We start from the raw sequence: 21966 nt of genomic DNA, 5'->3' as shown, positions 1-21966 counted from the left end.
CATCGTCGAGCTGTACGTGTGCTGAACGCGGAGGTGCCGTCCGTTCGGCACTAGATCGTGGGACTGTTCGCGGGATGGTTCGCGGGGCGGATCGAGGGACGTGAGGACGTTCCACTACATCAACCGCGTTCACTAACGCTTCCGCTGTGTGATCTACAAGGGTACGTAGATCGGAAATCCCCTCTCGTAGATGAACATCACCATGATAGGTCTTCGTGCGCGTAGGAAAATTTTTGTTTCCCATGCGACGTTCCCCAACAGTGGCATCATGAGCTAGGTTCATGCGTAGATGTCTTCTCGAGTTGAACACAAAAGTTTTTGTGGCCGGTGATGTGCGTTTTTCTGCCCTCCTTAGTCTTTTCTTGATTCTGCGGTATTGTTGGATCGAAGCGGCTCGAACCGACATTACTCGTACGCTTACGAGAGACTGGTTTCATCGCTACGAGTAACTCCGTTGCTCAAAGATGACTGGTGGGTGTCAGTTTCTCCAACTTTAGTTGAATCGGATTTGACCGAGGAGGTCCTTGGATGAGGTTAAATAGCAACTCATATATCTCCGTTGTGGTGTTTTCGTAAGTAAGATGCGATCCTACTAGATACCCATGGTCACCACGTAAAACATGCAACAACAAAATTAGAGGACGTCTAACTTGTTTTTGCAGGGTATGCTTGTGATGCGATATGGCCAACGATGTGATGTGATATATTGGATGTATGAGATGATCATGTTGTAATAGTTAATATTGACTTTCACGTCGATGGTACGGCAACCGGCAGGAGCCATAGGGTTGTCTTTAAACTAACGTTTGTGCTTGCAGATGCGTTTACTATATTTCTAGGACGTAGCTTTAGTAGTAATAGCATGAGTAGCATGACAACCCCGATGGAGACACGTTGATGGAGATCATGATGATGGAGATCATGGTGTGACGCCGGTGACAAGAAGATCGTGCCGGTGCTTTGGTGATGGAGATCAAGAAGCACATGATGATGGCCATATCATGTCACTTATGAATTGCATGTGATGTTAATCCTTTATGCACCTTATCTTGCTTAGAACGACGGTAGCATTATGAGGTGATCTCTCACTAAAATTTCAAGAAGAAATTGTGTTCTCCCCGACTATGCACCGTTGCGACAGTTCTTTGTTTCGAGACACCACGTGATGATCGGGTGTGATAGACTCAACATCCACATACAACGGGTGCAAAATAGTTGCACACGCGGAACACTCGGGTTATGCTTGACGAGCCTAGCATGTGCAGACATGGCCTCGGAACACATGAGACCGAAAGGTCGAGCATGAATCGTATAGTTGATATGATTAGCATAGAGATGCTTACCACTGAAACTATTCTCGACTCACGTGATGATCGGACTTGAGATAGTGGATTTGGATCATGTACCACTCAACTGACTAGAGAGATGTACTTTTTGAGTGGGAGTTCTTAAGTAATATGATTAATTGAACTAATTGTCATGAACATAGTCTAATGGTCTTTGCAAATTACGATGTATCTTGCGCTATAGCTCTACTGTTTTTTATATGTTCCTAGAGAAAATTTAGTTGAAAGTTGATAGTAGCATACTTTGCAGACTAAGTATGTAAAACCGAGGATTGTCCTCGTTGCTGCACAGAAGGCTTATGTCCTTAATGCACCACTCGGTGTGCTGCACCTCGAGCGTCGTCTGTGGATGCTGTGAACATCCGACATACACGTTTCTGATGACTACACGATAGTTCAGTGCAAAATACTTAATGGCTTAGAAGCAAGGCGCCGAAAACGTTTTTGAAACGTCACGGAACATAAGTGATGTTCTAAAGAGATGAAATTGTGATTTCATGCTTGTGCCCTTGTTAAGAGGTACGAGACCTCCAACAAGATTCTTTGTCCACAAAGTAAAGGAGAAAAGCTCAATCGTTGAGCGTGTGCTCAGATTGTCTGAGTACGACAATCGCTTGAATCAAGTGGGAGTTAATCTTCCAGATGAGATAGTGATGGTTCTCCAAAGTCACTGCCACCAAGCTGTGAGAGCTTCGTGATGAACTATAACATATCAAGGATAGATACAATGATCCTTGAGTGATTCGCGATGTTTGACACTGCGAAAATAGAAATCAAGAAGGAGCATCAATAGTTGATGGTTAGTAAAACCACTAAGTTTCAAGAAAAGGCAAGGGCTAGAAGGGACACTTCGTGAAACGGCAAAACAGTTGCTGCACTAATGAAGAGACACAAGTTTAAGCCCAAACCCGAGACTAAGTGCTTCTGTAATGAGGGGAACAGTCACTGAGGCGGAGCAACTCTAGATACATGGTAGATAAGAACGCTGGCAAAAGTCGAAAGAAGTATATTTGATATACATGACGTTGATGTGTACTTTACTAGTACTCCTAGTAGCATGAGGGTATTGGATACCGGTTCGGTTGCTAAGTGATTAGTAACGCGAAATGAAAGCTACGGCATAAACGGAGACTAGCTAAAGGCGAGGTGACGATACGTGTTGGAAGTGTTTCCAAGGTTGATATGATCAAACGTCGCACGCTCCCTCTACCATCGGGATTGGTGTTAAACCTAAATAATTGTTATTTGGTGCTTGCGTTAAGCATGAACATGATTGGATCGTGTTTATTGCAATACGATTATTGATTTAAATAGAATAATGGTTACTCTATTTTCTTGAATAATCACCTTCAATGGTTTATTGAATCTCGATCGTAGTGTTACACATGTTCATGATATTGGTGCCAAAAGACACGAGGTAATGATGATAGTACCACTTACTTGTGGCACTGCCGCTTGAGTCATGTTGGTATAAATTGCATGAAGAGGCTCCATGCTGATGGATCTTTATACTCACTTGTTTTTGAATCACTAGTGACATGCAAATCAAACCACATGAGCAAGGCCTTGTTTTCATTAAGATGAAACAAGATAGTGACTTGTTCGAAGTGATACATTTTGATGTATGTAGTCCAATGGGTGCTGAGGCACGCAGTGGATATCATTATGTTCTTACTTCACTGACGATTTGAGTAGATACAGGAGTATTTACTTAATGAATCACAAGTCTGAAATATCGAAAAGTTCAATTCCGTTTCAGAGTGAAGTTTGTCGTAACAAGAGGATAAACTGTCTACGATATGATCATAGAAATGAATATCTGAGTTACGAGTTTTGGTACGCAGTTAAGACAATGTGGAAATTGTTTCGCAGTTCATGCCACCTAGAACATCATAGTGAGATGATGTGTCTGAACGTCATAGCCACGCACCATTTGGTATGGTGCATACTATGATGTCTCTTATCGAATTACCACTATCGTTTATGGGTTATACATTAGAGACAACCGCATTCACTTTAAATAGGGCACCGCATATTTCCGTTGAGATGACACAGTATAGACTGAGGTTTAGAGAAATCTAAACTGTCGTTTCTTGAAAGTTTGGGGCTTCGACACTTATGTGAAAAAGTTTCAGTCTGATAAGCTCGAACCCAAAGCGGATAAATGCATCTTCATAGGATATCCAAAATAGTTGGGTACATCTCCTATCTCAGATCCGAAAGCAAAGTGTTTGTTTCTAGAAATGGATCCTTTCTCGAGGAAAGGTTTCTCTCGAAAGAATTGAGTGGGAGAGTGGTAGAACTTGATGAGGTTATTGAACCATCACTTCAACCAGTGTGTAGCAGGGCGCAGGAAGTTGTTCCTGTGGCGCCTACACCAATTGAAGTGGAAGCTGATGATGGTGATCATTGAGATTCGAATCAAGTTACTACAAACCTCGTAGGTCGACAAGGTCGCGTACTACTGCAGAGTAGTACGGTAACCCTGTCTTGGAGGTCATGTTGTTGAGCAACAGTGAACCTACGAGTTATGGAGAAAGCGATGGTGGGCCCAGATTCCGACAAATGGCTGGAAGCCATGAAATCCGAGAGAGGATCCATGTATGAAAACAAAGTGTAGACTTTGGAAGAATTACTTGATGGTCATAGGACTATTGAGTAAAAAAATGGATCTTTAAAGAAGACAGATGATGATGGTGATAAGTCACTATTAAGAAAAGCTCGACTTGTCGCAAAGATGTTTTCGACAAGATCAAATAGTTGACTATGATGAGACTTTCTCACTCGTAGCGATGCTAAAGGTCTGTTAGAATTATGTTAGTTGTTGATGCATTATTTATGAAATATTGCACGTAGGATTTCAAAACATTGTTTCCTCGAGGGTTTCCTTGAGAAAACATTGTATGTGATACAACCAGAAGGTTTTGTCGATCCTAAAGATACTAGCAAGTATGCAAGCTCCAGTGATCCTTCAATGGACTGGTGCAAGCATCTCGGAGTTGGAATATACATTTTGATGATATGATCAAAGATTTTGGGTTTGTACAAGGTTTATGAGAAACTTGTATTTCCAAAGAAGTGAGTGGGAGCACTGTAGAATTTCTGATAAGTGTATGTGGTAGACATATTGTTGATCAGAAGTAATGTAGAATTTCTGTAAAGCATATAAGGTTGTTTGAAAGGAGTTTTCAAAGGAATACCTGGATTGAGCTACTTGAACGTTGAGCATCAAAGATCTATGGAGATAGATCAAAAGTGCTTAATGAAAGTTTCAATAAAATGCATGCCTTGACAAGTTTTTGAAGGAGTTCAAAGTAGATCAGCAAAGAAGGAGTTCTTGGTTGCGTTGTAAGGTGTGAATTTGAGTAAGACTCAAAACCCGACCACGGCAGAATAAAGAGAATAGACGAAGGTCGTCTTCTATGCCTTAGACGTAGAATCTAAAGTATGCTATGCTGTGTACCGCACCTGATGTGTGCCTTGACTCAAAGTCTGTTGAGAGGTACAGAGAGTGATCCATGATTGAATCACTAACAGCGGTCAAAATTTATCCTTAGTAACTAATGGACTAAGGAATTTTTCTCGATTATGGAGGTGGTTAAAGAGTTCGTCGTAAAGGGTTACGTCGATGCAAGCTTTGACACTAATCCGAATAACTATGAGTAGCGAAACGGATTCGTATAGTGGTGTAGATATTTGGAGCATTTCCGAATAGCACGTAGTAGCAGCATCTATAAGATGACATAAAGATTTGTAAAGAACGCACGGATCTGAAAGTTTCAGAACCGTTGACCAAAACCTCTCTCACGAGCAAGACGTGATCAGAGCCCATAGCTATATGGGTGTTGGATTCGTTGGAATCACATGGTGATGTGAACTAGATTATTGACTCTAGTGCAAGTGGGAGACTGTTGGAAATATGCCCTAGAGGCAATAATAAATTAGTTATTATTATATTTTTTAGTTCATGATAATCGTTTATTATCCATGCTATAATTGTATTGATTGGAAACACAATACTTGTGTGGATACATAGACAAAACACTGTCCCTAGTAAGCCTCTAGTTGACCAGCTCGTTGATCAAGGATGGTCAAGGTTTCTTGGCCATAGGCAAGTGTTGTCACTTGATAACGGGATCACATCATTAGGAGAATCATGTGATGGACTAGACCCAAACTAATAGACATAGCATGTTGATCGTGTCATTTTGTTGCTACTGTTTTCTGCATGTCAAGTATTTGTTCCTATGACCATGAGATCATATAACTCACGGACACCGGAGGAATGCTTTGTGTGTATCAAATGTCGCAACGTAACTGGGTGACTATAAAGATGCTCTACAGGTATCTCCGAAGGTGTTCGTTGAGTTAGTATGGATCGAGACTGGGATTTGTCACTCCGTGTGATAGAGAGGTATCTCGGGGCCCACTCGGTAATACAACATCACACACAAGCCTTGCAAGCAATGTGACTTAGTGTAAGTTGCGGGATCTTGTATTACGGAACGAGTAAAGAGACTTGCCGGTAAACGAGATTGAAATAGGTATGCGGATACTAACGATCGAATCTCGGGCAAGTAACATACCGAAGGACAAAGGGAATGACATACGGGATTATATGAATCCTTGGCACTGAGGTTCAACCGATAAAGATCTTCGGAATATGTAGGATCCAATATGGGCATCCAGGTCCCGCTATTGGATATTGACCGAGGAGTCCCTCGGGTCATGTCTACATAGTTCTCGAACCCGCAGGGTCTGCACACTTTAGGTTCGACGTTGTTTTATGCGTATTTGAGTTATATGGTTGGTTACAGAATGTTGTTCGGAGCCCCGGATGAGATCACGGACGTCACGAGGGTTTCCGGAATGGTCCGGAAACGAAGATTGATATATAGGATGACCTCATTTGGTTACCGGAAGGTTTTCGTGCATTACCGGAAAAGTTTCGGGCTCATCGGTAGTGTACTGGGAGTGCCGGGAGGGGTGCCGGGGACCATCAGGAGGGGTGTCACGCCCCAAGGGGTCTCATGGGCTATGGTAAGAGATAAACCAGCCCCTAGTGGGCTGGAATAAGTTCCCACTAAGGCCCATAAGGTTTGAGAAAGAAAAAACACAAGGTGGAAAGAGTTTCCAAGTGGGAAGGTGGAATCCTACTCCAAGTAGGATTGGAGTAGGACTCCTCCACCTCCAATTTCGGCCAAACCTTTAGATTTTGAGGCTGCCCCCTCCCCTCCCTCCCTCCTATATATACTGAGGTATTAGGGCTGATTTGAGACAACTTTTGCCACGGCGGGCCGACCACATACCTCCACGGTTCTACCTCTAGATCGCGTTTCTGCGAAGCTCGGGCGGAGCCCTGCTGAGATTAGATCACCACCAACCTCCGGAGCGCCGTCACGCTGCCGGAGAACTCATCTACCTCTCCGTATCTCTTGTTGGATCAAGAAGGCCGAGATCATCGTCGAGCTGTACGTGTGCTGAACGCGGAGGTGCCGTCCGTTCAGCACTAGATCGTGGGACTGTTCGCGGGACGGTTCGCGGGGCGGATCGAGGGACGTGAGGACGTTCCACTACATCAACCGCGTTCACTAACTCTTCTGCTGTGTGATCTACAAGGGTACGTAGATCGGAAATCCCCTCTCGTAGATGAACATCACCATGATAGGTTTTCGTGCGCGTAGGAAAATTTTTGTTTCCCATGCGACGTTCCCCAACAGCTTCAACCCTGAGAGCCAAGTTATAGAAGTTATCAAACTCATCGGGATCGTGCAATGCGAGGGCCAACTGCAAGTCCTCTGTCAGACCACCTCTGAATTGATAGATCCTGCTCTTCTGATCTGGAATTTCCTGCAAGGCATATCGAGCGAACTCATGGAACTCGACGTTGTACTTGTACACACAGGATCCTCCTTGCTTCAATCATCTGAACTTCTCACGCATCTCTTCCACAAAGCTAGACAGGATATAGTGAGATCTGAAATCTTTGCAGAAATCGTCCCAACTAATCATTATGCCTCCCCTGGAGTCCTTCAACTGCTGCCACCATACTACTGCCTGCCCCTTGAGCTGAAACGTTGCAAACTTGACGAAGTCCTCTGGACGGACAATGCTGCACTCAAGTGTTTGACCATGTCCCGAATCCAGTCCTCAGCGTCGAATGGCTGGTCACGCGACGTGAAGGACTTCGGCTGGCTCGCCCGGAATTGATTCGAAGAAGTACATTGATGACCACCATGGTTGAAATTGCCCTGCTGTTGATTGTTCATCTCTTGCAACAGCTGAATTAACATCTAGGTGTTAACATTTGTTGCAGCCATCACCGTTTGCCATGCCTCTGGAGGAGGAGGAGGAGGCGGAGGAGGCGGTGGTGGAGCATCAGCACCCTCGTGACCCGGATTCTGGCGAGTTGGTGGAGCCATCCTGAAGATGGACAACACGTTAGACCAGAGAATAACATTCAAGGTAAAGTTGAATCAATAGGCAGAAATATCTGAACAAGAATACTTAGCAATTGCATTCGAACAATAATTAGTAAGAATGCTTCCTCAAAGTAAGTGCCGACAACATCTGATTAAAGACCACTTGCAAACCAAGTATGACTTAGAACTGCTCGGAACAAATGTATGACAGAGATTCCATCTGATATCTTCGTGGATATGATCGCACGGGCTCGAGCTTACAATAGCCATATTGTGCAAGGTAGTGCACACGACATACGAAGCATCCCCGAGTCGTAGCAAGCTACAAGGACTCATAAGACATAACGAGAACCGCTGTAAGACGACCGTAAAAAAACGGAACCACTGAATGTCGAATCCCAACCTCACATCATGCATCTCTAGGAAGATTCCCCTGTAAGTCACTACCTGATATCCCACCTATGAACTCCCGAAATATCTGGTCATGCAATCTGGTCCACGGATACAAGGAGTAATATGTCACTCAACTCCTATACTAACCCGTTTAGTGTATCACATCCGTCAACACATAACCAGAATCTCGGAACTTCATCTATCACAGACCCTCGTAATCACAATTGTACAAAGTGTGGCAATACATCTGGAATTCTCTACACCAGTACTGGGGAAGCCGGACTCCTCTCGTCACTACTAGTATTGAAGCAATTACGAACATCCTCCGTCCTGAGATACTAAGAAATCTGAATGATAGCGATGTGCTAAAAAATCCCCTCGAGCTCAACTCCCCGGAAGAAATCAAGTCAGACAGGAGGCACCAAGACAGAACTCCGTCACATCGACATCATATAGATTCCAAAAATATCTGCGTGATCCTAAAAATTTTTTTGAGCGGGAAGAGGAGTAGAATTAAGATTTCCTAAGTCCTGAACCTCACCAGAGCATAGAAGAGGAGAAAAAAGAAACCTACTCTCCGATATAACTAAGACTCAAATAGTTTTGCAAGACTCAACTCGGCCAAGTTCGATCACACAAAGGCTCCTAGGGTCGTAAGGCTCTCATTACCAACTTGTAACGACTAAGATGCGGCCCTTTCCTTATTTGGGGGCGTGGCCTCAAAAGGAAAGGGGCACATCTACACATTTCGCAAGCCAGGTAATCATAGCATTACATAACTGAAAGAGTGACAAGTAGGGCATACAATTTCCATCTGATAAGAACATAGTCATATAGTCATACACGCACAACTATTCAGAACATGATTTAGTCCGGCTACGGACAAGATGAAAACTGATAAAGCTATGAAAATCCCGCATGGTGGCCCCACAATCACGACCACGGCTTCTAATCCTTCGGATAAGTCACGTACAGTCTGCCAGGGTCCTCATCGAACTTCCACTTCAACTCGATGTCATCAGGATCTCGTACCTCAGGTGTACCTGTACCTGTGGGTGTTTGTAGTAAACTGTGAGCCAACGAGGACTTAGCAATTGAATGACCTTGGTATCGAATCTAACCGAGTCAATGGGTGAGGAAGGTTAAGTGTATGAGTTTGCAACAACCTAAGCATATATGGTGCCTATCAGAGTAACCATATGGTGGTCTACACAAGTCTGACGAATACTAGATTGATCACTAAGAGATCCTGAACACCTACTTACGTCAGACATAACCCCACCGTGTTCTCGATTAGATAAGGATCTCCGAAAGAGACAGCCATGGTTACACACTCAGTTGGCAGTTTTATTAGAATACTTTAAGTTGTCTAGAACCGGATGTTAAAAAAATCATATTTGCCACATAACCGCGGACACGGCTTTCCAAAAGATTAAACCCTGCAGGGGTGCTCCAACTAGTCCATTACATACTACCATAGGCCGCATAGTAATCCTCTATCACGAAACCTCAACTTTGAGGAGACCCAAAGTTTCACCGGAATCCCAATGCGGAAGATATATCACTAAGGTAAGACAAATCTGGCAAGACCTCCTGACATGTCGACGAACCCGATAGGAGCCACGTATCTCGTTCTCAGGACACGACGGATGAGCGATGGTTACCACACCAAAACACCGGGTTGCCCTGAGGAGTGTTAATAAGTTGCTCTGGGTTGGACCAACACTCATGAGGAGCACTGGCCCGGGTTGTTGATTAAATCCTCGGGGTAGCTACTCCCTATGCATTTAATTATTAAGTTATTAACAAATTAAAACCGAAGTTGGATCCTCCCAGACAAGCCTTAACACTACACGATTTATCAAGGGGGTCCCCATAACAACCCCGAACGTGTTGGGAGCGATCAGTTATGGAATAAAACACCGGTAGCCAAAACTAAGGCGGCAACAACAGAACAAATCACCCGGCAAAAGGCTAGACCTTCCGTTATTTACCAAGTATATAGGTGCATTAATTAAATATAAGCTTAAACATAATGATATCAAAATGCCCATGTTATCACATGGACCAGCTGGCACCTACAACTGGCAACGCTATCAATTAGAGGTTGAGCAAGCCTACTTAGCCGAACAATATTTGCTAGGAGAGGGAAGTGTTTGAGGTTTCATGGCAAAGACAGATGGCATATATATATATCATGTGGTAGGCAGCGAGCATGTAATGATGGAAACGTGATTCTAAGCATAACAATGCTAGAAACGGTGTCAAGGTCATGGCCATCTTGCATGTGATTTCTTCAGCATCGAATTGCTCTTGTTCTTCTTGCACGAACTATCCAGAATCCACGTACTCTCTCTTCATTCCCAATGCTACCCAAAGACCAGATAACAGCAAATAAACACCAACAAAACATAATGCAACAACCAACATGATGCATGTGTGAAGAAGACATGCACCACTAATCTAGTCACTTTCACATGCATTAGTTGAGTTGTTTATATTTTGGACAGAAGCTCATGTTAATTTATCTTGACATGCATGAACATGGCATAATCATATTCATCACGAGAAAACGATGCAAAAAACATACGAAGAACATCGTGAACGGAGTCTCGGATCAACCGGAAACTACTAAACAAGTTACGAAGGTCTACGGGTTCAAAACAACCACAATCTCAATTAAATGGGCACTCACTGTTGTAAGTAGATTCCCAAGTGATCAAGCATCAAGATACAAGTGGGATGGTGCTTGAGAACACACCACACCATCAACCATTGCTCACACAAGCTCTAAAACCATCTAGGCACACAATCTGTTTTTAACAGCAGCATAGCACTTTGACTACAAGATCCACAGCAGCTACAGCTATCTAAATAATTCATACAAGACATGAAACTGAATCCATCTAACTGCATTACCTCCTCTAACAAAAATATAAGGCAAAGGAATCACCCATGAGCAGATTTACAGCCTCTAACTTGGACAAAAAATAACATAGATTGGGACTTAGTGAAAATTACATATTTTCACCTGCTGCTTACGCTTTGAAGCATTTTGGCAGCCTCCAAAATGATATCTACAGGAGGAGTCTAAGCATTAAATTTGACAGAGAGATAGACAAACATAACAGCAAACAAACTCTAGTTTGTTGTTGGGGCTAATTCCCAACAGAGGAGCAGATATGAACAACACAACAGGGGAAGAAAATAACTCCAGATTCCCAGTCTTAGTGAAATTCACAGGTTTTCACAAATCTGTCATTTTTAGACAAGTTCCCACTTTGTCAAGGTGTAATAAGCACATGCAAACACCTAAGAACAAAATTAATGCCCCATGCTGTAGAGGGGTTCATGCACTACCATTCCAACAAGGAATCACCAACAATGGATCAAAGCTCCATCTAATATGAAGCTCTAAACCGGGCATGAAAATATACAATGCAACACTTAGGGAAAACATAAACATGGAGAGGGTGGTCCACTTGGCAATGGCTCTCTCTTAGGATGACATGTGGGTCCTCTGGCCCACTCTCAAACACACACAATAATCTATGTCTGCTACACTCACACACACCTACACACATGCACAATCACATATACACACATACACATGGAAAATCAATAAAAAGAAAAAGGTGCAGGAGGGGGATCGAACCCACCACCTCCTGCTAGCAATACACGCCAACTACCACTGGGCTAACATCACTTGGATGCTCTAGAGGGGGCAACAACGGAGGTAAACATCCTCTGCTGGCGTTGCACAGCAAAACAAATCAAACAAATAAAAGGAGGCGCCACGGGGGATCGAAACCATGCCCTCCTGGTGGAGGTGCGAGGAAGGCGCCACTGGGCTAGCGCAGGAGAATCTGAACCAAAGGAGGCTCTGCTCCTCATATGCCAAGGCCACGGTCAACTCCCACTTCTAGGCTGAATTGTAGAGAAGGGGAAACTAATACAGGCAAGCTAGGAGGCGGCAACGGTGGCTAGAAGCTCCCGGTGGGGAACACGGGAACCAAGGGGGTTCCATTCCCTCTACTAGCGAGGCCGGAGGTGGACTACCACAGTGGGGCTACGGAGCTCGGCTACCTGCCATGGCCGACCATGACGGTGGTGACACCTACGCACAGAGGCGCCCTATTACGCATGGGAGAAGGAAGAGGGGGAGGGGACGCTCACCCTAGAGCACCTCGACAAAGAAGATCGGCGCATGAAGAGGAAGAAGAGGTGTTGCTTCAGGGGCTCGGGTGCTGCGGGTGCTCGCCGAAGACCACGTCGAGGCCGTCAGTCTGGACGCGCTCCGGCCTCACCAGCGATGGGAATGGAACGTCGGCATCTCCGAGGGCGTCGCGGACACCCTTGCACGAGCGGGAGGCGTCGGCGTTGACGAGGACAACTGCGACGATGGTGGAGCACCTCTTGCTCCCTCTCTCTGAATCTCACCTCTCTCTCTGTCTCTGAACTATCTATAGAGAAGAACACGGGAAGGGGAAAGTGCTGGCGGCGAGGAGGGAGGAATAGGAACCCTAGGAGGAGGAAGGCACGGTTGATGAGGTGAAATAGGGCCCCTCGACGTCCCTGAACTTCACGGCGTCGACGTGGACGATCCCTCTCACACACTCTCGCGTCCCTCTGCTGACGGAAAGGAGAAAAAAAGGGAACGGAGTTGACAAGGAGGAAGAAAGTAAAGGAGGCTCGGATCCTGTCTGCCAGAGAAGAAATGGGCCAAAGCCCATTCAACTCCCTGCTCCTTTCTTTAAAACAAAACCGGTTCTCTCTTTCAACTAATTCAAATCAGACTTTGGAAAATAAGAGAGAAGTAAAAACAGAATAAAATAATAAAAGGAAAATAATTGTAAGTCTCTAAAATGCTGCTCCTATTTATAAAAGTAGAGGTGGCATTTTAGAGCAAAGTAAATTAATTGTTTTGTTACAAATCAGCCCCTGTTTTAAATAAAACAAAAAGAAAAATAATTTAAAATCAGAGAGGTTTGTCATCCACAAATATTTGAATGCATTTCCAAAGAAGAGGGACATTTTTAAAACCCCAAAACAACAACATAATTATGCCTCAAAGAAATATAATATGATAGGGGTTTTGGGCTATGGTGCAACTTAATGTTTGAGGTCATTGTTGCACCGACACCACACTCCACAATACCACACAAGCCACATGACTTCACCACAAAAGGGTAGACAAGAAGAAGGCTAACACAAAAATGATGATATGATGCATGAGATGCACATGAAATGACAACACCTGAAATGATAACCACTTCATCACTTCCATAACAAAGGTTCAACAGGGTCTCCACAATTGGAAACAGGTACAAATAAGGAAAGAAAGCATCTGGACTGTTACATAACTATGTGAGGACCTTTAGACTATAGAACTTGGCTTGTATATTCCAATGATGAGCCTCCACAAATGATCTCTAGGTCTTCATGAGCAAGCAAGTTGGGTGCACCCCCACTAGTTCCATTGGAGAGCTTACCTTAGCTCATATGTCCATCCGTTACATGGCAATCCCTACTCCTCACATCATATATATCATTTGGCTTTCTCTCACCTATGGTTGTCCTCATTGATGTGAGCCTTTCACACTTTTTGTCTTCCTTCCCCATTATTATTTTATTTGCCATCCTAAGTGCCAATATATCTTGCTTGCGCTCATCCATTGCATGGGTTCTCAAAGTCGAAAGAGAGAGGATCATTTTGACTTGTGCCTGACTAGTGGTCTGGGGATGAGTCAAAATAAGATTCCAAAGGAGACCAAGTGTGAAGTTTAGTAGATTAAGTTCTCAATTAAAAAATATTTTTATTCTCTAAACCCATCTCCCACTTCTTGCATGCAAACACCATTTGGAGACATTCGAGTCAGGGATAGCGAGAGCTCTAGCACCTTTATGTTCTTTCTTTGCTATTTTTAATACTAGATATAGACTCTTGCTTGTTATTGTCGTGACTTGAATTGCATATCTTACTTACTTTACTTTGAAGTTCTTATATGTATGTTAGCATGTCACCACAAAAATTACTTGTGTTATCATTTATCTACTCGAGGACGAGAAGGAATTAAGCTTGGGGATGTTGATACATCCCAAATGTATCTATAATATCTATTTGTTCCATGATATTTTGGGTGACATTGTTATATGTTTTGCTACACTTTCATACCTTTTTACACATATTTGTACTAACCTACTAACTCAGTGCACCCAGTGCCAGTTTCTGTCTACTGATGTCTTTTTTGCAGGGCCTTTTACCCAAATTTCCACAGTCCCAAAAATCCCGAGAAAACATATAATAATCAGCGTGACGGAAGCTTCACGACGCACAAAGATGGGCCACAGGGGAGCCACGGGCTGCCCAGGCGACCTCCCTGCGTGGCCTGGCCCCTGGTCGTGCCCACAGGTCGCCTGGGTAGGTCCCACGCCCTTTGTTGCCCTCCTTCGGCCTAGAGTTACCTCTCTAATAGGAAACCCTTACATGAGATCCAGAATCGCGAATTTCTCCATCGTTCCGCCACCGTAGCGCTTCCGAGATCGGGAGCATCAGGAGACCTCTTCCCGGCACCCTTCCGGAGGGAGGATTGACCTCCGGGAGCTGCTCCACCGCTATGGACGCTTCTCGGACATGTCGTGAGTAGTCCTCCTTGGACCATGAGTTCATGACTAGTAGCTATGTGATGTCTTCTCTCCAATCTTGTGCTTCAATGATTAGCCCTTGTGAGTTGCCCTACATGATCAAGGCATCTATGTAATTTTCCTGCTATTGATATGCTCGGTTTGTTGGGATCCGATGGATTATGAAATTATGTTCAGATTGTGATGAGTTATATATTTGATTATCTTTTCATATTATGTTCTTATGTAATCATGCATGTTCTGTATTGCTTTCTATTGCTTTGGCCTAGTAGTAGATTGTAACTCCAAGAGGGAGCATAATGCATGATTGTGGGTTCATGCCCCCTGGTGTCTAGCTTGAGTGATAGAAACATGAGACTAGGGGATGTGATATTGCCACGAGGGACAAAACAACGGTGCTTGTGACCGTGGTTGCAAGGATTGTTTACCTTACGCAAAGTTCATTAATGAAGTTGTTTGTTGCTTTGAGTTTACACTTTGGGTGGGGCTCACAACTTAATACCGTTGAGATGTTCTGGATAGATATCTAAAGGTGGATGATCAGTAAGTAGATGGTGATGAATAAACGGTATGCTTGTCTTGGCGTACTTCCCATTACTTTTGAGCCTCTAACTTTCTTGTAGCATGATTAGCATTGAGATGCGTTTAGAATTGTGCCAATTGCCGAGCTGTAAGTTGTTTACCCATGCATAGTTGTTTATTGTCTTTTAGGAGAGATACATCACTAGTGAACATCACCTGGCTCAGGTCCATATTACCACTTCTTTATTTACTTTTTTGTTGCAATCAGTATCACTATTCCCTCTTGTGTTTTTATCCTTTGCAAACTACAAGGCCGGAGAGATTGAAAACCTCTCTGTACTCGTTGGGAGCAAAGTTATTTGTTGTGTGTGCAGGTCCACGTCTTCTGCTAGCACCAGAGTAGCGGACACCTACTTGTTGATCCTTGGAGTCCTCCTGGTTCGATAAACCTTACAGTCCTCGTGTAAGGGAAATCTGCTACTGACTACATCTCCACCTTCCACTTGGGGTAACCAACAAGGGGCGAGAAGTATATCCATCAACTCGTCATCACCGTTCTACATGCCATTCTTAGTGATGTTTAGAGTTGTAGAATTGGAAGTGGTAGTGACCATGGTCATGCGTGTGAGGTTTGATCTTGTGAGGTGGACTAAAGGTAATGATGTGAGGCCATATTGGAGCACATGGTGGGTTGCCGCACTAAATACTAGCTTTTAGGATCTGAGTTCTTAACTACGCATTCCAATATAGAGAGTACAACCACACATTGCGGCTCACTAAGCCCTCTCGACTTATTAACTTATTTTCACTACTACAAGAAGGTCCAAAGATGACACATCAATCAGAGACCCTTTGCCTAAATTGTGTGCGATCGAGCCATTGCAAATGATATAGTTATAGCTCCATCGCTGATGACCCAAAAGTATAGGGGATCAATCGTAGTCCTTTCAATAAGTAAGAGTGTCGAACCCAACAAAGAGTAGAAGGAAATGATAACTAGTTTTCAGCAAGGAATTCTCTCCATGTTATGTAAGTAACACTTATATATAGTTTTGTAGCAAGATAATTCATAACAGGTGACAAGTAACAATAGTAGAACATGTGCCTCAAAGTATCCCAATCCTTTTTATAGCAAAGCACAGGCCTCAAAGTTCACTTATATGAAGCAAGCACTCCGGAGGAAACATGGGAATTTCTGTCTAGCCATGTTCATCATATTAAGTTGATTCGCATTCCCTACTTTGACGATTTGATATAAGGGTGGAACGATGCTAAGGTGGTGTTCTTACTTGAGCTGACAACCTACTTATTATTACCCCCTCTCGCAAGCATCCGCAACTATGAAATAAGAATTAAGAATAATCTAACCATAACATGAAACATGTGGATCCAAATAAGCCCCTTATGAAGCAACGTGTAAACTGGGTTTAAGCTTGTGTAACTCTCGCAACCCATCATATATTTCCTACTCCACAATGACTTCCCTTAGGCCCATAACATGGTGAAGTTTCATGTAGTTGACGTTCACATAACACCACTAAGAGAAGTAACAACATCCATATCATCAAAATATTGAACAGATACAAGATTTATATTATTACATATAACAAGACTTATCCCATGTCCTCACAAACATTAATTACTACTCACACATCATCAACATGTTCAAGATCAGAGGTGTAATTATAATAATTAAGGATTTGAACATAATATCTTCCACCAAGTAATCGTACAAGCATCAACTACAAGATGTAATCAACACAACTAGTAACCCATAGGTACCAATCTAAGGTTTTGAGACAAAGGTTGAATACATGTGATGAACTAGGGTTGGAGATGAGATGGTGCTCATGGAGATGTTGATGAAGATTGGTCATCCAACGAAGGAGGAAGGGTTGGTGATGACGATGGCTTCGATTGCCCCCTCCCAGAGGCGATTTCACATGGCAGAATCTCTCTATCCAAGAGCAAAAGGGCCTCTGCCCAGGTTTCTGTCTCGAGACAACGTAGCATAGTCTAGAAAGATAACCTATGATTTTTTTCTAGCGTAAAACACACCATATAGGAGAAGATGGTTGCGAGAGGGCCCGCTGGGGTTCCACAAGTTATCACGGTGTGTCAGGGGGCGCGCCCTGTTGTCTTTGCCCAACTGATTGCCCCACTCTGGTATAGTTTTGACCGAGAAATTCTCAAATATTCTAGAAAAATTCTCCGTAAAGTTTCATGTCATTTGGAGCAAGTTGATTTTTATGCCTTTTTCTCGGTTTCCTGGTCCAGAATTCGAGTTTCTAGATATTTCCTTCTTAGTGATGTACCTTGAATATGCAAAGAGAAAGGTCATAAGAGTTGTATGATAATAAAGGATATGGGCAGAATCAACACAAATAACAATAGTAATTCATGATGCAAAATGAACATATCAACTCCTCCAAGCTTAGACCTTGCTTGTCCTCAAGCGAAAGCCGAGCTCAAAAATAGTGACCACATGATTTGAGAGAGAGGTGTTGATAAAAATAGAATATGAGCATGAGAGCATCATGAATATTAGCATGGCAGCAAGTATTTAATCATATAACTTCTCATAAAAAAGTGATAATCCATTCACAACTATTGGAGTATGAAGCATAAACTTTACTGATAGTGAACAAACCATATTCTCAGTTATTGGGGCAATCATAATTCATCATAATTCGGAGGAGAGTCTATGTAAGTGCTTTCTTGTTGATAATTTCGTATACTCAACTATCATTTAATCTTCCATGATCGCCCTGCTCAAGGCATATTTTTGGAGAACATGTTTCCATAGGACACATAGGAAGATAGGGGCTTAAATGGCTCGCCACCGAACTTATTTACTTCTACGATAATGTCAACAATAATGAATCATGCTCATCTACATCCACTTGGATATATAAGTCTGGATCTTTCCTCAACACATGGTACTTGCTATTATAGGATTAATAGGTTGGAAGAGGGATGAATTTTATTGACTCAAGCACATAATTAATCTCCTGAAAGTAAAAGTTAGGCTCTTCATAGAGGGAACCAGAGGTTGTCATGCACTCTTAATTTATTATATGTGTGAACTCTTAGTGCAAAAGAACGTCAATTTATATTTCACCTTATGATAGCAAACTTTATTGTGCACTTTGTCGCTTTTATTTATTTGCCATCGCAAGATCGTACAAAGCTTATTTTCCCTTGCAATAAAAGATCATACATATTTAGGAGCAATTTTTATTGCTTGATGCACTGATAACAACTTACATGAAGGACCTTACTCAATCCATAGGTAGGTATTATGGACCCTCATGGCAAGAAACTGGGTTTCATTGTTATGGATGCACAAGTACTATCTCCACTTAGTGCGGATTTTTTGGGCTAGAAAAGGATCTAAAGCAAGCATCACATGTTGAAGGATCCAAGACCATATAACTTATACGTGAATATAAACTACCATGATCATTATGTTGTCTTCCATGTCCAATGGCAACACCTGATCATTATATAATATTTGATGAAGGCTTACAATCATAGAAGATGACCATGATAGTGTATTTATATGTGAGTCTCCTCTCCCCTATCATAATATTTCTTAGATTGCAACAATGACTAATACTATGTTTGTTTATTATCAACAACTTTTATCACTTATACCCTTTCTGTGTGACGTCATTACTTCTCATGAGATGAGCATATGATCTTTATCTTTCTTTTTATTGCCATGCTATGATGATGGGTTCCCATAGGTAAACCACAAAAAACTCATCTAATCTTTATTATATAACTCGCGTACCCCATTACAAGGATAGGTGGAACTCCAAGAAAATATTCTAAGCAAAGCAAATCTGAAATTTATTTCTCTAAATTACGAAACATCTAAGGATCGGACTAAGATAGAAAGTAATGATAGAAGTGATGGTGATATCATACCGGGGAACCTCCCCCAAGGTTATAACAAGCCAAGGGTGGTGCCCATACCCATGTACTCAAGGGTCCTCCTAGGTGATGGTGGTGGTGATGTAGCAAGATTGTTCTTCTCCAGCTTATGTCGGAGGATAAAATTCACCTCCCCCAAGTCATCATTCTCTTGCTCAATCTTCAATATCTTTTTGCATAATGTCATCTTGCTTTCCTACAGAAAACGTGACGAGATAAATTGGTCCTTAGATTTCTTTTCCTAGTTTTGGAGACTGGACTTCTTGAATTCCACATGCATATCTTCGGGCTCAGGTAGTGGTACTTCATCTTCATCTGAGCTAGTTTCCACCAAATCATCATCATCATCCTCATCCGTGGATGAAAGCACAAGTGCTCCCTAAGGTGGTATTGGTAATTAATCACAACATGTGTATCATTGAACTGATCTTATCCAAGTATACTTCAGAAAAGTTCAAAGATGCATCAACCGAAGGATTGTGAGGAGAAACCCCTTGATGCATGGAAAGGAATAGGATTGGCTCAAGCTTCAAGCAAGAGGACTCTACATTTTACATTTGTGAGAAATCACCTTTGATTCCATAGGAAAGCCAATACTATTAGAAGGTGGTGAGGTATTATGATGAATTGGTTACTCAAGTGCTTAGAGATAGCCACCAAAAATATTCGCTCATTCTCCCACAAATATCTCTGTCCCAAGCCAAACCAGCAAAATCAATGCCACCAACTTTTCCACTCGGCCCTATCGTTTTTTTCCAGTGACAGATCCTTTGTCAAACCATAATATCTCGGTACCACCAAGTTTCACATTGGCGCCACAAAAATCATGTGACCAACTTTCTATTTAGAAAATTCTAAGAATAGGAATTTCCGAGATTGGAATCGGTCTCCCTGAGATTTGGAAACTTCTCTAGGTCATCGTATCGGTACCGCCGAGATTCATATATAGGTCTCAGTGAGCATTCAAAAGTTGCCGCATTTTGTGCAACTCGGTACCATCGAGATTCATTTCGGTGTCATCGAGTTGGGCAATAATGTTGTAACGGTTGGATTTTGGGGGATGCCTATATATACCCCTCCACCCCCTCCCATTCGTAGAGGAAGCACTCAGAACAAACACCCACTTGCCAGATCCATTTTTCTGAGAGAGAACCACCTACTCATGTGTTGAGATCATGAGATTCTTATCCAACCATTTGAAACTTGATATCTAGCCTCCCCAAGTTTCTTTCCACAAAATCACTCTCTCTTACCCATGCCAAATCTGTGAGAGAGTGATTGAGTGTTAAGGAGACTATCTTTTGAATCACAAGAGGAAGGAGTTCATCTTATACCGCATCTATTACCTTCTGGAGAGTGGTGTCCCCTAGATTGTCTAGGTGTCGCTTGGGAACCTCCTACTTCGTGTTGTGGAGTTGAACCAAGAAGTTTGTAAGGGCAAGGAGATCGCCTACTTCATGAAGATCTAACATGAGTGAGGCTAGTCTTGTGTGAACGTATGCCATGGTGGAATAGACAAGGCTCCTTCTTCGTCGACCCCTTGTCGGTGGAGCCCTCCGTCGACTCTCGCAATCGTTACCCTATGTGGGTTGAAGTCTCCACTAACGTGGACGTACGATAGCACCACCTATCGGAACCTGTTGGAAATATGCCCTAGAGGCAATAATAAATTAGTTATTATTAAATTTATTTATTCATGATAATCGTTTATTATCCATGCTATAATTGTATTGATTGGAAACACAAATACTTGTGTGGATACATAGACAAAACACTGTCCCTAGCAAGCCTCTAGTGGACTAGCTCATTGATCAAAGATGGTCAAGGTTTCCTGACCATAGGCAAGTGTTGTGGATCACATCATTAGGAGAATCATGTGATGGACTAGACCCAAACTAATGAACGTAGCATGTTCATCGTGTCATTTTGTTGCTACTGTTTTTTCTGCATGTCAAGTATTTATTCCTATGACCATGAGATCATATAACTCACTTACACCGGAGGAATGCTTTGTGTGTATCAAAAGTTGCAACGTAACTGAGTGACTATAAAGGTGCTCTACAGGTATCTCCAAAGGTGTTCGTTGAGTTAGTATGGATCAAGACTGGGATTTGTCACTACGTGTGACAGAGAGGTATCTCGGGGCCCACTCGGTAATACAACATCACACACAAGCCTTGCAAGCAATGTGACTTAGTGTAAGTTGAGGGATCTTGTATTACGGAACAAGTAAAGAGACTTGCCGGTAAACGAGATTGAAATAGGTATGCGGATGCTGACGATCGAATCTCAGGCAAGTAACATACCCAAGGACAAAGGGAATGACATACGGGATTATATGAATCCTTGGCACTAAGGTTCAACCGATAAGATCTTCGGAGAATATGTAGGATCCAATATGGGCATCCAGGTCCCGCTATTGGATATTAACCAAGGAGTCCCTCGGGTCATGTCTACATAGTTCTCGAACCCGTAGGTTCTGCACACTTAAGGTTCGACGTTGTTTTATGCGTATTTGAGTTATATGGTTGGTTACCGAATGTTGTTCGGAGTGCCGGATGAGATCACGGACATTACGAGGGTTTCCGGAATGGTCCGAAGACGAAGATTGATATATAGGATGGCCTCATTTGATTACTGGAAGGTTTTCGGAATTACCAGGAATGTACCGGGAATGACGAATGGGTTCCGGATGTTCA

This window comes from Hordeum vulgare, chromosome 6H (assembly GCF_904849725.1).
Source record: "Hordeum vulgare subsp. vulgare chromosome 6H, MorexV3_pseudomolecules_assembly, whole genome shotgun sequence".
NCBI lineage: Eukaryota > Viridiplantae > Streptophyta > Magnoliopsida > Poales > Poaceae > Hordeum > Hordeum vulgare.
Note: the sequence above shows the minus strand (reverse complement) of the source record.